We start from the raw sequence: 16459 nt of genomic DNA, 5'->3' as shown, positions 1-16459 counted from the left end.
TGGGCTTCTATAGGAGGTCCCATAGATTTATGAGGTTTCCTCACAGAAACCCATGTTCCTGGGGTCTGGATCAATCCCATGCTGGTATTCCAGCTATCAGACTGGGGAGCAAGAGTTCCCAGATGTTCAGGTCAGCTGTTTCTGTGGGTTTCACCAGCCTGGTCTGGACCTCTGTGCTCTTCACTGGTCCTTCTCTGGGTCTGTGTTCCAGTTCAGTTTGATGATTAGTTATTGGTGTCTGCTGCTACTTCCACCAGCTGTTGGATGAAGTCTGCCCACCCTGGCAAATTCCACCCCGGGATCTGCAGGCAAACTGAATTGGTCCTTGAGGACCCTGGGATCCTGACTCTGCTGAGATCGCTGGGCTATTCTGCCCCCCACAGAGTGCAGAGAGTGCAGAGGTGACCTGCTTCAGGCCCTGCCTTGGGCCCAACTTCCATCTTCCCACCCTGGCAAACCCTGCCCCCAGATCTTCGACAGGACGACTCGACCTCTGAGGACCAAGCAACCCAGAGTCTGCTGACATCTCTGCACCAGTGCTGCTCTCACCCACCTGGAGAGCGAATGCCTCAGACCTGCATGCACCCAACTTGAAACCCATCAGAGTATCAAAGTCATTTGCACACACCTGAAGAGAACACCAGAGCCATACACACCAGGAAAGGAAGTGACACCAACTGTACCCACTGGAAGAAGGGATGGGAAGATGACATATAAGAACATATCCAACAGCAGTAAAACCAATATGACACCACCAGAGTCTAGGGACTCTACACCAGCAAGACATGAACATCCCAACACAGAAGAAGCAGAAGAGAGCAACCTTAAAAACAACTTCATGCAGATGATAGAGAACCTAAGAGAGGAAATCCGAAAATCCTTCAGGGAAATAGAAGAAAAGACAAACCAAAAGATGCAAGAAATCAAGGAAACCAAAAAAGCCAAGAAAATACAATTAAACAGCTGAAGGAAACAGTTCGGGAACTGAAAACTGAATTAGAGACAATAAAGAAAACACAAACTGAGGGAATGCTGGAAGTGGAAAAGCTGAGTAAACAATCAGGAACCACAGATGCAAGCATAACCAATAGGATACAAGAGATGGAAGACAGAATTTCAGACACTGAAGACAAACAAGAGGAAATAAACTCGTCAAGCAAAGAAAATCTGAAGTCTAACAAATCCATAACACAAAATATCCAAGAAATATGGGACACCGTGGAAATCCCTAAGGATAATAGGAATAGAAGAAGGTGAAGAAACCCAACTCAAAGGTGCAGAAAACATATTCAACAAAATCACAGAAGAAAACTTTCCCAACCTAAAGAAAGACATGCCAATGAAAGTACAAGAAGCCTACAGAATGCCAAATAGAGTGGACCACAAAAGAAAGTCCCCTCATCACATAATAATTAAAACACCAAATGTACAGAATAAGGAAAAAAATATTAAGAGCAGTAAGGGAAAAAGGCCAAGTAACATATAAAGGCAAACCTATCAGAATTACACTAGACTTCTCCATGGAAACTGAAAGCTCGAAGGACCTGGATAGATATTCTACCAACTCTGAGAGAACATGGATGCCAGCCCAGACTACTATACCCAGCAAAGCTTTCAATCACTATAAATGGAGAAAACAAGATATTCCATGACAAAACCAGATTTAAACAATATGTAACCACTAATCCAGCCCTACAGAAAGTACTGGAAGGAAAACTCCAACCTAAGGAAATTAACTACACTCGCATAAACATAGGCAATAGATAATCCCTCTACAAAAACACAAAATATAAGGCAGGGTAAATCCACATACAATACCAGTACCAACAACAAACCAAAAACAAACAAGAATAAACACTGAATGGACCTTAATTTGCCTCAATATTAATGGTCTTAACTCGCCTATAAAAAGACACAGGCTAACAGATTGGATACGAAGACTGAATCCATCCTTCTGTTGCATACAAGAAACATACCTCGAATTCAAAGACAGACATTACCTCAGAGTAAAGGGTTAGGATAAGATACTCCAATCAAATGGACCCAAGAAACGAGCTGGGGTAGCTATCCTAGTATCTAAAAAGACTTCAAACTAAAATCAATCAAAAGAGATGAAAAATGTCATTTCATATTCAACACAGGAAAAATCCATCAGGAAGAAGTCTCAAATCTAAACATCTATGCCCCAAATACAAAGTCACCAACATTCATAAAAGAAACATTATTAAAACTCAAATTAAAAATAAGGCCTCACACAGTTATAGTGGGAGACTTCAACACCCCACTCTCACCACTGGACAGGACCACCAGACAGAAACTTAACAAAGAGACAAAGGAACTAACAGAAGTTATGACCCAATTGGGATTAAGAGAAATTTATAAAACTTTCTATCCAAACACAAAAGAATATACATTCTTCAGAGCACACATTTTTATTGCTATGTATTTTCAGAGTCAAACTGATAGTTTAGAATTTATATGAATAAATATTCTGCTTGTGTAGGATGAAGGTCATTTTTCTAGGAGAAATCTAGGACAATAGCTTACTAAGAACCATTAAAGGGACAACTATTCTTTTGGTATCCTGCAAACATACTCTATACCCTGACAACTGCTCTCCAGATTCCTAAAAATATACTGTCTTTGTTGAGAAGCTATAAAACATGAGGACAGTTGACAGTGAATCTAAAATTGAGGATGCAATGAGTTTATAAAATAGTTTCAGTAATTTAAGAATGTGCTGATGATTTTTAAGAACCCAATGGGAAAAAATGAAGAATGACAAAAGTTATGCAAAGATACATAGAACAAAAATAGTAAATGTGGAGGGGAGATAAATTAAGTATTCATAGAACAACTTTGTAAGAGAAAGTGGTCATTTAAACATGTGTTCTTAAATGATGGATGTATTGGATAGAATGGATTGATGACCACAAAGAAGAAGAAGGAGGAGGAGGAGGAGGCAGAAGAGGAGGAGGAGGAGGAGGAGGAGGAGGAGGAAGAAGAAGAAGAAGAAGACAAAAACAGCTTTGCTTTACACTTGTAACTCAGGGAAAGAATGCATGTTTGCTTTCAGATTTCAGATGAGCAAAGATGAGTAAAATTTGTGGCATGGTCTTTAAATCTGAAAGTTTTCAGTAGATCATCAGGAACTGTTTGCTTCTGGGTGTTGTCTATCTGCCATCATGGGTTAGATTGTCTGGTTTGACCTATTGCATGTAAGTAAAAGTTCTTGTAACTTCAACTCTTCCTGAGACAAGAGATAATAGCATACAGTCTGTGGTAATTCAAATAGGAGACAGAGAAAGTCAGTGCAAGAATAAGCACTTTTCATAGACCTTCAGATATGCCATCTGTGAACACCCATAGGACCCACATTCATATATAAACAAACACATATACACATACATAATAAAATAATTTTTTCAATATTGTGATTAAATTGATGTAAAGAAAGGAAATAGCAATATACATAAGCTTAAATTATGCCAAAGCAATATGTAAAATAAAATAAAATTAGCTAGTCATCACTTCATTGTTCTGTCCTGACCACACCTAGGCACATGCCAATCCAGACGCAAGTAAAAGGATATTTAGTCTCACAAAATGATGCACTATGGAGTCATATTTCAAAGGGAATGAGACCACATATCATTGAAGGATAACTGTTATTTGTTTTCCATTTACCACATAAGAAAATTTCAAATAAAACTTTAATGACATGAACCTTACAGTAGATTAGTAGCTTAGGAGCAAATCAAAACCTCCATTGTCTACATAAAATTACAGTGCTCCAAAGTGGTAAACAATATTAAATTTGAGAAACAAGAAACTGGTCTTGACAGAAATTTGTTATATTGGTTAACATGTTCTGATACAAATGAACTGATTTTTCAGTGATTTGTGGAGTTCTTTATATTATAAATGTACATGTTAACTTGTCCAGCATTAGTTTTTAAGAAAGTTTCAGTATGATCATCTTTTGTTCTGATTTTGCATTATAGTTTCACTGTGTTTAAAATGCTTTATTATTTCACAAATTCTATTCCAACTTCTTCAAATCTATCTTAATTTTGAAAGTTCATGGGTCCTAATTTTTATTCCAAAAATATTATCCCGGTATGCATAACTTGTCTTAAAATTTGCATGATGGTTTGAACATACTAATCGGATTTCACAAACAAAATAATAAGGGTGCAGAAGAAGTGGAATGTAGATCAAACTAGATTTATAAGATAAGCATTTCAGTGTTCAGATCAGTAGAGAACACAGGAAGGTGACAGGTGAATTTCTAATTCAGTGACAAAATGTTAGTAGACCAGATGCAAATGTTGGGGAAGAGTTATCAGTGAAGAGTAATGCTTTACAACACTAAGGGAGATTCAGCTAGAAAGAGGTAGACAGTGTCTTCAGAGTTCCTAGGAAATGTAGTTGCCACAGCAGAGCTAATGACCTGGAGTAGTACTGGACCTCAGGAATGTTTGAGATCACTGAGTCAGTGCATCAAGCAAGGTAAGGATTGACTGAGTTAAGAGTACAGTATAGAACAAAGCAGAGGAACAGTAGTCACTGCCAGAGTCATTCTTCATTCTGCACCAAGAGATAAACACACACACACACACACACACACACACACACACACACACACACACTGGTCTACCCTTATCATTTACTGGTTGCATGATACTCAGTAAAATCTTTTACTGTTTCCGAGTTTTCTCATGGACACAATGGGAATACTGATGGTTCTTAAGTACTCACTTCCAATGGCAATTCTGAGAACAGCCATGATTTTGAATAGGTGTTCTCTTTGCCTTTCACTGGGAAAGGAATCACTGCAAGACTTAATGACTTACATAAGCACACTCTTAATTGTTCATAAATCTGCCTCATTGCAGGGCCACTCATCTCTGATTTACTCAATCTCTGCTATCCTGACAAAAGGATGGCAAAGGCTATTCAAATGTCTCTTTTTCATCTCTCTGCTAGTTAATTAAGGGTGTCAGCTGAGAACTAATTTAGCCTTTCAGCAACAAGAGACAGGATTTGGGATGGAACTCAGTGTTGAGCAAGTGTGCACTGGGCTCCAGGTTCAATGCATATTCCAAAAGTGATATGCTTGGAACCTCCCTGTCATGCTGGGCCTGCTCACTAAATGAAAATGAGGACTTGACTGCTAGCTACTAGATATGACTGAGGAGAAGGCTTTTATTGTAGAATGCAGAGAGAGGCATCTTGGAGAGTGGAGAGCAGGGAGAAAGTAGTAGGCTAGATATGGCCAGCAGACTAAACCAGATCATGAGAGGAGAAAGAGGACAGGAAATAGAGAAAGAAGAGAAGAGAAGAGAAGAGAAGAGAGGGAAGAGAAGAGAAAAGAGGAGAGGAAAGGAGAGAAGAGGAGAGAAAAGAGAGGCGAGAAGAGGTGAGAAAAGAGGAAAGGAGAGGAGAGAAAAGAGAAGACAAAAGAGAAGACAGGAGAGGAGGGGAGAGGAGAGGAGAGGAGAGGAGAGAACAGGAGAGGACAGGAGAGGAGAGGAGAAGATAAGACAAGACAAGACAAGACAAGACAAGACAAGAGAAGAGAGACGGAGCAAAGAGAGAGCTAAGAGCGAACAGCACAAAGAACAGGAGAGATTATGGCCAAAATGACTTTTTTATGTAGAAAAGAGAAGCTTGGGGAAGAGAAGCAAAGCTCCGGGCCTGGGAAGATTTAGGGTACGGGGTGAGCAAGGGTGAAGAAGTGCTGTGAGGAAACAGGACTGTATACCAGGTACTCGCTATGCTGTGAGAGGCTGGTGGCCATTGTCTGGTGGACATGGTTTTAGTTAATCATTTGTGCTGAGTTTCTTTGGGACCTGACATTCATGTATGACAGCTAAGATGCTAGGGTAGTGTGATACATGCAACTTTGAGCTAGGTGGAGGAGATACCAACTTTTTGTTGCCCAGTAGCCACTAAGACATTTCAATAACATGGTGTATGTTGAAGCAGCCATGATACTTAGGAACTTTCCAAGGAAGTTAAAAGACACTTCACTTTCCTTGGACGGGAGCCAATTCTCAGGCAGAAGATGAAGAATATTGGGGGAGCTATTTTTTTAATTCTTTTTTTCCTTTGTTAAATCATTTTTTATTTGAATTAAAAACAAGATTGTTTTACATGACACTCCCAGTTCCCTTCTCCCTCCGTCCTCCCCTACCACACCCCAATTAAAGCTGTACCTATCGCATACCCTTTTTTCTATTCTTCACCTGACTCAAACTTTCTGCTCTCTCATGACCTCTGTATCCTTCCTCTTCTTCCCTTCTCATTCTCTAGCTCCCTCCCCCCCTTTCCCCATGCTTTCAATTTGCCCAGGGGATCTTGACCCTTTCCCCTTCTCCAGGGGACAAGGTTTGTCTCTCTTAGGGTCCTCCTTGCTTACTAGTTTCTCTGGCAGTGTGGATATCGGCTGGTAATCCTTTATGTCTAAAAAACATGTGAGTGAGTATATATCATGCTTGTCTTTTTGTGATTGGGTTACTTCGCTTAGAATAGTTTCTTCTAGTTCCATCCATTTTCCTGCAAATTTCAAAATTCCATTATTTTATTCTGCTGAGTAGTACTCCATTGCGTAAATGTACCACATTTTCTCTATCCATTCTTTGGTTGAGGGCCATCTAGGCTGCTTCCACTTTCTGGCTATTACAAATAATGCTGCTATGAACATGGTTGAACAGATGTCCTTGTTGTATGAATGTGATTCTTTTGGGTATGTGCCTAGGACTGGAATTGCTGGATCTTGTGGTAGACTCATTTCCATTTTCCTGAGGAGTCACCATACTGATTTCCAAAGTGGCTGTACAAGTTGGCACTCCCACCAGTAGTAGAGAAGTGTTCCCCTTTCTCCACATCCTCTCCAGCATAAACTGTCATTGGTGTTTTTGATTTTGGCCATTCTGACAGGAGTAAGATGGTATCTCAGAGTTGTTTTGATTTGCATTTCCCTGATGGCTAAAGATGTTGAATGCGTTCTTATGTGTCTTTCAGCCATTTTAGATTCCTCTATTGAGAATTGTCTATTTAGTTCTGTACCCTACTTTTTAATTGGATTGTTTGGTGTTTTGGAGACTAGCTTCTTGAGTTCTTTGTATATTTTGGAGATCAGCCCTCTGTCAGATGTGGGGTTGGTGAATGTCTTTTACCAGTCTGTGGGCTGCCAGTTTGCCTTGCTGACTGTCTCCTTTGCCTTACAGAAGCTTCTCAGTTTCAGGAGGTCCCATTTATCAATTGTTGATCTCAGTATCTGTGTTACTGGTGTTATGTTCAGGAAGCAGTCTCCTGTACCAATTAATTGAAGGGTATTTCCCACTTTATCTTCAAATAGGTTCAGTGTGGCTGGGTTTATGTTGAGGTCTTTGATCCATTTTGACTTAAGTTTTGTGCAGGGTGAAAGGCTTGGATCTATCTGTAGTCTTCTACATGTCCACAGCCAGTTATGCCAGCACCATTTGTTGAAGATGTTCTGTTTGTTCCAGGGTATAAATTTGAATTGTTTGTCAAAAATCAGGTGTTAGTAGGTGTGTGGGTTAATATCAGGGTTTTCAACTCTATTCCATTGGTCTACCTGTCTACTTTTGTGCCAATACCAAGCTGTTTTCAGGACTATAGCTCTGTAATAGAGCTTGAAGTCAGGGTTGCACACTGTTTGCCATAAGTGTATATATGAGGGTTTTATAGGCAATATAAAATTTATGCACAGACAGAGGTCTTGAGGGTAAAATGCTCAAGCAATGCTAGTTGTGACTATGAGCATGTTTCTTATTGTTCCCATATAATGATCTTCAGTGTTGGTAAATGAGTGTGTTTCTTCTGTGTCCTTGGACTATAATTATAGCAAGAGCAAATGAAATTCCCTGATAGTTAAGCTCATCTTAACAACCATGTTTAAAATTCTGAGTATAACCTTAAAAGCCTTTCATGTTTTTATGTGGGGTGGCTTAGTGGATTCAGTAAAAATCAACAGGGCCATAACTGTGTACACAAAATCATCTTGTCAAGGTGAAGATGGATTTATAGGACTTTAAATTTCTTCTCTTCTATTCCTGTACATTCATTTAAATCTGCAATAAAATCTTGCATTCTTTTATTAATAATGCAGAAGAAGTGAAGACAATCACTTGAAATCAACCAGTAGCTTGTATGTTTCTCAAGGTCAAGAGGACTCTACTCAATGTAGAAACTCACTGAGTTCCGCCACTTGGAACTTACTCAGGAGGTAGCAGTCATCTTGCGGCTTTGGATCTGGTTAATGAAACTTTTGGCAACAGAAGCAGAGTGAGTGAGGTTTAAAGGATTTATTAAATTGGTCATTTATACCAGCTCACTTTCAGAATATATGTTTATGAATGCCTGAATCTTTCCTAATACTACACAATGAAAAAATGCTACAGAAATTGGCCTTTGTCGTGGTTTTCTTTGAAATTGTTGTACTACTGATCTTGGAATTATAATTACTTCATTTCACCCTCCCCTTTCCTCCCTCCAACCCCCCTTCATGTACCACTCCTGGATATTTCTCAGATAGTGACTTCACATACACATACAAACACAACACACACACACACACACACACACACACACACACTCCTAAATATGCAAATTCAATTTTCTCAATTTATGAATTGTTGCTTGTATGCATATGGCTTCAGGGCTAACTACTTTTTAATATTTACATTTAACTCAGACATGAGTACCCAGATGTAGTTGGGAGTTCTAAAGAAATTATAATATTAAAAGAAATCTTAAAGGAGGGGCACTACAAGGAAAGTGGCTCTTGATTTTGTTTTTAAATGCAAAGTATTTTGTTTTCTGCAAGCCTTACCTTTGGCAGGCAAACCTGCATCCTCTATTGGGATAGATACCAGGTTAACACAGATCTTACCATTTAAAAATTCCCTTTCATTGTTTTTGAAACTGACACGCATGCCCAGTTCCAACCACCCTTTCCAGGTCAGGTCTTTCTGCTGCCCCTCAGCAGAGGGTAGAGTTTCCTTATTTCTTTTGTATAGTCTAGAGCTAGAAAATCTACTTATACCTTAATATTTCATAAGAGTTATATACCACAACCCATTTTGATTGTTTTATTTTGTTGATAATAATTTACTTAAAGCTTACCTAGAGCTTTGTATTTTTCTGAATGCCTTTAATTTGTCTACAATAACTTTAAATTCTTGTATAGAACTCTTTATTTTAATACAATTCTACATGTAAATACACACTCAGCTTTATTTACCTTGAGTTACCTTTATGTTATTATTAAAGGATACTAGGAACACAAGCAAATATAATTTAAGGTTGGCAATTACTTTGGCCATGTAAAAAATCTTATTTTGTTATTCTGGCTTCTATTATTTGCTCTTATCATTAGTTTTATTAATTTCCTTCTATAGTAAAACATCTTTTTATTTCTCTAGATACCCTGGAGGGTTTCTCCATATTTCTAGCTTTCTAAGGGTTTAGCATCACTTAGATTTTCTTTGTAGTAATTCCTGAAAATAAGACTTGTTGTTTTCTTCATATTTCAAAGGTTTCTTTCTCTCTTCTCTTTCTTTTTAGGAATTCAGACACATAAAAAAGAAATTTTTGTTGTCCACTTAGATTTGTAAATTATCCAATACTTAGATTTTAGTGATTTCTTCTTTTTATTCAATGTACGTTTAAGTCTATAAATTTCATTATTAGTTTTATTTATTTCTTAAACAATAGGTGATTCAAATTCAGATATGGTAAGAAACATGAATGATAAATGACCCAGATACAGATATTAGGGTTCAAGCTGAAGATCAGAGAAGCAAAGCAGCCAGCTCTTAACTATACCTCAAATCAAAATGATTGATCCTGTCTCCATGAATCCTCAGGGGCAAAAGATCTGAGTTCTGTCTCCTCTTTATTTTACTTCCTCTGTGCAGCCATACTACTCTTGTCTCCACCTCACTAGTGTTGGGATTAAAGGCATGTGATTCAAGTACTGGGATCAAAGGCATGGGCTCTGTTACTCTTTACTTTTGTCTAGACCAGGATGGACTTGAACTCAAAGAGATCCATCTGCCTGTCTCCTGAGTTCTGGGATTAAAGGTGTGTGCCAAGACTACCTGGCTCTATGGCTTGCTGGTATGGCTGCTGGGATAAAAGGTGTGTATCACCATTAGCTGACCTCTATGGCTTGTGGCTAGCTTTGCTTTCTGAACCCTCAGGTAAGCTTTAATAAACAATATATCACTACAATGTTATATTGCAAGGCATTTGGTCACACTACATGAAAGGCACCTAATGACTGGTTTAATAAAGAGCTAAACAGCAATAACTAGGCAGGAGGAAAATAGGCTGTACTTCCAGAAAGAGATATGAACTCTGGTAAGATCCTCAGGCATGCAGAATTCACCAGTGAGATGCAGACAGAGTTGAACATACAATATGGGGAAGAGGTAACCAGCCATGTGGTAGAATATAGATTAATGCAAATAGGTTAATCTAAGTTATAAGAGCTAGCTGGGAAAAGACAGCTAAAGCCAAACTTTTGTATTAATAAGAAGTCTCTGTGTCATTATTTGGTAGCCAATGTTCCAAAGAAAGTCTGACTATAAAGGTCAGTAAGTTTCAGACCCAGATATGTTCCCTATATCCACAGAGGATAACTTCCACATACCTATACGAAATCTCCAGCATTGCTCAGACTAGTTGGCCCCTCATTCCCTGACATTTTCACTTGATTCCATTTTTTTCATAGTGACAGAAAAATGTTCAAAAGATAAACCAACCATGTAACTGAAAAACTAACTTCATAGATTTATTTGAAAACTAGTTTCTTCTAGAACAAAAAGAAAGTCTTCCCTGAAGTCAAATTGATTTGCTGCTCAAGAAGGAAGGAATTGTGGAAACTTTCAAATTGTTCATTTTTGTCTATCTTTAAAGTTCTGACTTTTAGTAATACATGCCCTGTCTACTTAGATAATAGTAAGTTCTTTCCAGGACACTCTGTCATATTCCTCCACATAATTGGGCTTGAAGATTTCCTAAAGGAGCTGAGAATATATTTCTTGAGTTAGTCTGCACTTTGTAGCAGCATGTCAATAATTTCCATCAGTACTTTCATCATTTTTATGAGATGCTAATAAAAATAGAAAGAAAATCTAAATGCAAGTATATTTGAATTCTCCAAACATGGAAAGATCTATATTCTCCAGATGTAACTATCTATCATTTTATTACAGACTATACATATTTTTATAAAAAGAACATATTACCATTCAGTTTCATTTTTTCTTTCTATTTTTTTAAAGTTTCTCTCTCTCTCTCTCTCTCTCTCTCTCTCTCTCTCTCTCTCTCTCTCTCTGTGTGTGTGTGTGTGTAAATAATATGTGGGGGTTATGAACAAGTGACATAACCCACATATGGAGGTCAGTGGACAACTTAATAAAGTTGGTTCATTCCTTCCACTGTGGAATCCAGGGATGAAACTCAGGTCATCAGACATGATTATCTGCTGAGTCATCTCAGTGTCCTCTCCTGTATGTATATGTTTAATTGAAGAATTAAGTATTAGAAAATTAATAATCTAAAACAATCTGTAATTTCCTTAAATATATAAAATATATATTAAATATATAAAATATTTCCTTAAATATGTAAAATATAAAATACTCATGTAAAAGCACCTCTTTCCATTGAGGCATAACATGAGAAAGGAAACATTGTAAGACACTGAAGCTTTAGGAAACGGAAGTGGACTCAGTGATTAAACATTGACCTTAGTGACAGAAGCAACCTAGTAAATCATCTTAATTCTAAATACTTAGTTTTTAAAACTCCATACCAGTTATAGTAATAGCATCTCTCTCTCTCTCTCTCTGTCTGTCTCTCTCATATATATATATATATATATATATATATATATATATATGTGCACGAATATACACAACTTTATAACAACTGTTGAATCAGAACTTTTAGTTCTATATTTCACCTCCCAGAGTATAAATACTGTAGAATTTACTTCTACTTTTAGAGAGGAGGGGATTTTTCCTACCACCTTGGAATTGATAAGATAGCAATAGACAACTCGGTTGCATTGAGATAGAGACTGAAGTTGTTTGTTGTCTAGGCACTACAGGGAAATTAGGAGAACAGTTCATAGTTAGACATGTACCCAAAGATGAATATGACATACTTGAAAATATTTGTTTGATGTCTACTACATACCAGACTTTTTTGACCTATGATGTACACTGACTATATATACATAAGTGATACAGAAATAATTATGGGCCTCTATTTGCTTTCACTGTCAATAGTGGTTGCTTCTGCTTTGTGTTCTATATCCTATTTGTACTTGCATTTCTATTTAGATTCACAAAGATGTTATGTTCTCTAAAATTCAGACATGACATACTTTTGTAAATATATTTGAAAAAGACCTAAAAGTGACTCCAGTAAAGCTTTGAATTTGGTAGAGACTCAAAGGCAGACAGAGGAGTGTGCAAAGTTTCCAGACATTGAAAGGTAAAGCCTGGAATATTCACTAATTGGAGGCTATAGACATGGGGAAGCTGGCAGGCTACCCAGTGAGGGAGATTAGGAGAGGAACTAGTGGGGTACCTTGGTGTTTCAGGCTTTGTGTTCAGTGATAAGTTGGGCAGACACACATGCACTCCCAACACTGGCACAAAAAGAAGGCAAATATTGTTTTACCATTGCTATTTCTCTACCTTAAAATTGATGTGATATGGAAATTATGTCTGCAGTTATTTTTAATAAAAAGTAGATTAGGAATTAAAAATGTTCCACATTGAAAGATGCACTTGAAAGCTTAAGCAGATATTTTTTATTCAGTGTTTACATAATCCATGTAAATTTATGATTATTAATGAGTGGATTAAAGTGAAGGGCATAGCTGGTGAGCAGGGTGCAAAAGCAAATGAGCATTTGTAATGTAAGTAGGCACCAATTTATCCTTTACATTTGAACAAGCTATGAGTGTCAAATAAGCATGAAGCTTAAGCCAAATAATTGTCTGGAAGTTAATTCAGTTGACTTTTTAGCCCAGCTCAAGTTCCAAAAGAATTTTGAGCATTAGGTAATATGCTTGCAGCAAATGCCTATGCACCTCCTAAGCAGATATGAAACCACTGCCACTTTAGAATGGCATTATTTTCTGAAAACAGTAACATTCCTTAGACAGAATATGCAAACTGACCATATGTGGAAGTCCAACTCGGACATAACTAGGCAGCAGAGAAAGCTAAGCCTCAATTTGCAAGAACCAGTTCAAGATGCCAAATTATATTTTGTAGAGCAATCTGTTCCTAACGGTTGGGTTTTAATCTTTAGCCGACTGTTTAACTATTCATCTACCAGACTTTGTTTATAATGTTTTTAATTTATTTCTTGAAAACTTCATGTATGTATTATGCATCTTGATATATCATGTACATCCCTTCCAACTCCTCTTAGGCCTCTTGGACTCTCATCTTCCTCCAAATTTCATGACCCTTTAAAAATTTCTTGTATTATCTACTGAGTCCAACTAGCATTTCTTGCATACAGACAATGTGGGGTATGAAAGCCTATCAGCCAACAATCTCTACCAAAAGTGTCACTTAATGCTGACATTTACCTTTCAGGCAAAGCTGTATCCAGTAGTGCAATGGTCCTATGACTATTAGAGGAGTAGTTAGTGAACTCTGATTGTATTTCAGGCTTGTTTGATAGGAGGGAATTCAGGTACCATGAGCACTGTTTGGAAGGTCATAGGTCTGGGAACCTATTGCAGCTGTATTAACAGTAGATTACATTGTCACATCACCTACAATTTATAAGATAAATGAAAATGAGTCAGGTATGTTCTAGTAGCCCATCACCTAGAGAGCACCACAGGCTTATCCTGTTTTTAGCCTCCCCATGCTAACTCCCAATTAGGGAATACCCATTGGATTTTCTATCAATACCTAAAAAGTTACACAATTCTCTGTGTTAGGTCTCACTCAGTACCTGTGGCTTCTCCCAGCACATCTCACTCTACCCCTACCTAAACCTTTCCCTCTTAGGGGCTGCACTTCTGCTTCTTGCCTCCCAGCCAGATCCCTATATCTCTTGGTCAATGGCTCCTCTCTTGTTTTCACTCCCATCTCTCCTCTCATGGTCTAGTTTAGCCTGTCAGCCATGCTCAGCCTGGACTCTTCCCTCTGCATGCTTTTGCCCTTATGTCTACAATAACTATTGTCTGCATACTTGCCTTTTTCCATAGTTTTTCATTCATCTGGTGCCCAAACAAAGGATTGGCATATGTAATCTCCTTTCCATAGGAGTTGGCCTCTCTGAACCAAGCTGCTGATTTGGCTCTGCTAAGGTATTAATGGATCATCTGTTTCTGCTGCCTTCTAGAGTTTGTCTCTTCAGCCGCTTCTTCCTTCTACCTGCTCTAACCATCATCTCTCCTTGTCTATTCTGTAGATGCCCTCTCTCTGGCTCCGGGATTCTGCTAGACCTTTTGGAGTGCTCATTGCCTCCCAGCTGTTCCCTCCAGAGTGCCTACGACATGAACCTCTCCCTGCTATGCCTAGCAGGGCCCTACCATGTGGGCATCTCTCTACTTACTAAAATACTTCCTCCTCTTCCTCCCTTTGGAACTCTCCCTTTACTCAAAAGCTTCTCCCAGTTCACCTCTTTATCTGGTTTCCCTTCTACCTTCTCTAACCACTCACATTTCTTCCTTTACTGAGTGTTACCACAGAGCTGCCTGCTTTCTCTATTTTTACTCCAAAAGCCACACTGGTGTTACAGGATATTCTTCTTGTCCTAATGTGCCCCTCTCACATGGGAAGGGACACAGACACTCAAACATATGGGTCTATGGGAGACCATTCTCATTCAAGCTATAAATATATTCTATCAATTGAACTCAGGTCACCAGGATTTCATGATAAGGATTTTTATCCCACTGAGCTATGTGGCTGCATGGTTACTAGCTTTTTGAATTCCATATTCTATACCTTTGTAGTTCTCATCTCTGAAGTCAAACAATAGTTGATTAGGATGAAAGCATCCTAGCCCTTGAGACACATGTGGTAAGTGAGGGGTATGAAAACAACCTACTGCATCACATATCTCTTCACTGAAAGATTATACATTATAGTTTCTTACATAGTTAACCCCTGTGTTTGAAAATTAGCTCATAAATGTTGAGAATATTTTGACTAGAAAAGATAAAGCAAAGGTGCTGAATTCAGGCGCTTATGGTGAAATAAAAGGGCATTCTGCCACATGCAATTGCCAAAAGCCATAGCTAGGATACTCAAATGTAATGGTCCTTTCTTGGCTAGTACCAACGAGGAAAGTCCCCAGTCCAAGAGCATCTTCACTGATTGTGGTAGGCAGGATGGGAAGGATATCAATATTTCTTTGTTTCTCAGATTCTTTTCCCTCAGGTGAAAACTACATCATTTGAATTAGAAATTCTGAAAAGAGATCAAAGAAATAAAAGCCTCAAAGATGATACCATTGGCTGATTCTCCAACTGATGATATCCATGAAAAGTTTCATTTAGACTCATGTTGCTATAATGTCACAGAGAGGGACTGTGGATCTGGAAGGAGGCTCAGCTGTCTAATACTTTAAATGAATCATCATACTTCAAAAGTATGCTCAATGGCTTCATTTTCAACCTCCAAATGCCAAGTCTGGAGGTTTGTGCCCACAGGAGTTATTTCAAGAAGTTCCAAATCATTTATAAAACTGGCCACAGAAGTTATTTCTTCATCTTGTCTTACCTTGATGACTGAAGTGATATTCTGTGTCACTTTATCTGGTATATGATTCCGCCCCACTGCTTCTGTTTCTCTGTAGAGGATGACTAATCCAGATTTAATGATTATTATTTTTTTTAAAAAAGCTTCCCTTCATCAACAGTCATTCTATAGTCAAGTGCACAGGACCAGTGTTTCAGAACTTGATGCTCGTTGTGTGGTTGTTGTTCATTGTCTACTTGACACAGTGTAGAATCACTTGTGCAGAGAGTTTCAATAAGAGATTGTCTAGATCATGTTGGCCTTCAAGGATGCTGATTTTGGGGAAATTGTCATGATTAATGGGTGTGGGAAGACCCAGAGGACTGTCAGTGGCACCATTGTTGGCGGTGTTTCTGTCTCAACTGGTCCCACAACCATTTAGCCCCAAATAAATATACTGATGCTTATATTAACTTTTAAACTGTTTGGCCAATGGCTCAGGCATCTTATTGACTAGCTCTCTCTTAACTATTAACCCATTACCATTCTACATGGCCTTCTCTTACTGGAGGATGCGAATGTCCTGTCTTCCCAGTAGCTACATGGCATCTCCCTCGAGGCTTCTCCTCTGTCCTTTCTCCAGAATTCTCTTTGTCTGGTAATCCTATCTGGCAATTGGCCAATCAGTGTTTTAT

Source organism: Cricetulus griseus (assembly GCF_003668045.3).
Source record: "Cricetulus griseus strain 17A/GY chromosome 1 unlocalized genomic scaffold, alternate assembly CriGri-PICRH-1.0 chr1_1, whole genome shotgun sequence".
In the NCBI taxonomy this organism is placed as follows: domain Eukaryota; kingdom Metazoa; phylum Chordata; class Mammalia; order Rodentia; family Cricetidae; genus Cricetulus; species Cricetulus griseus.
Note: the sequence above shows the minus strand (reverse complement) of the source record.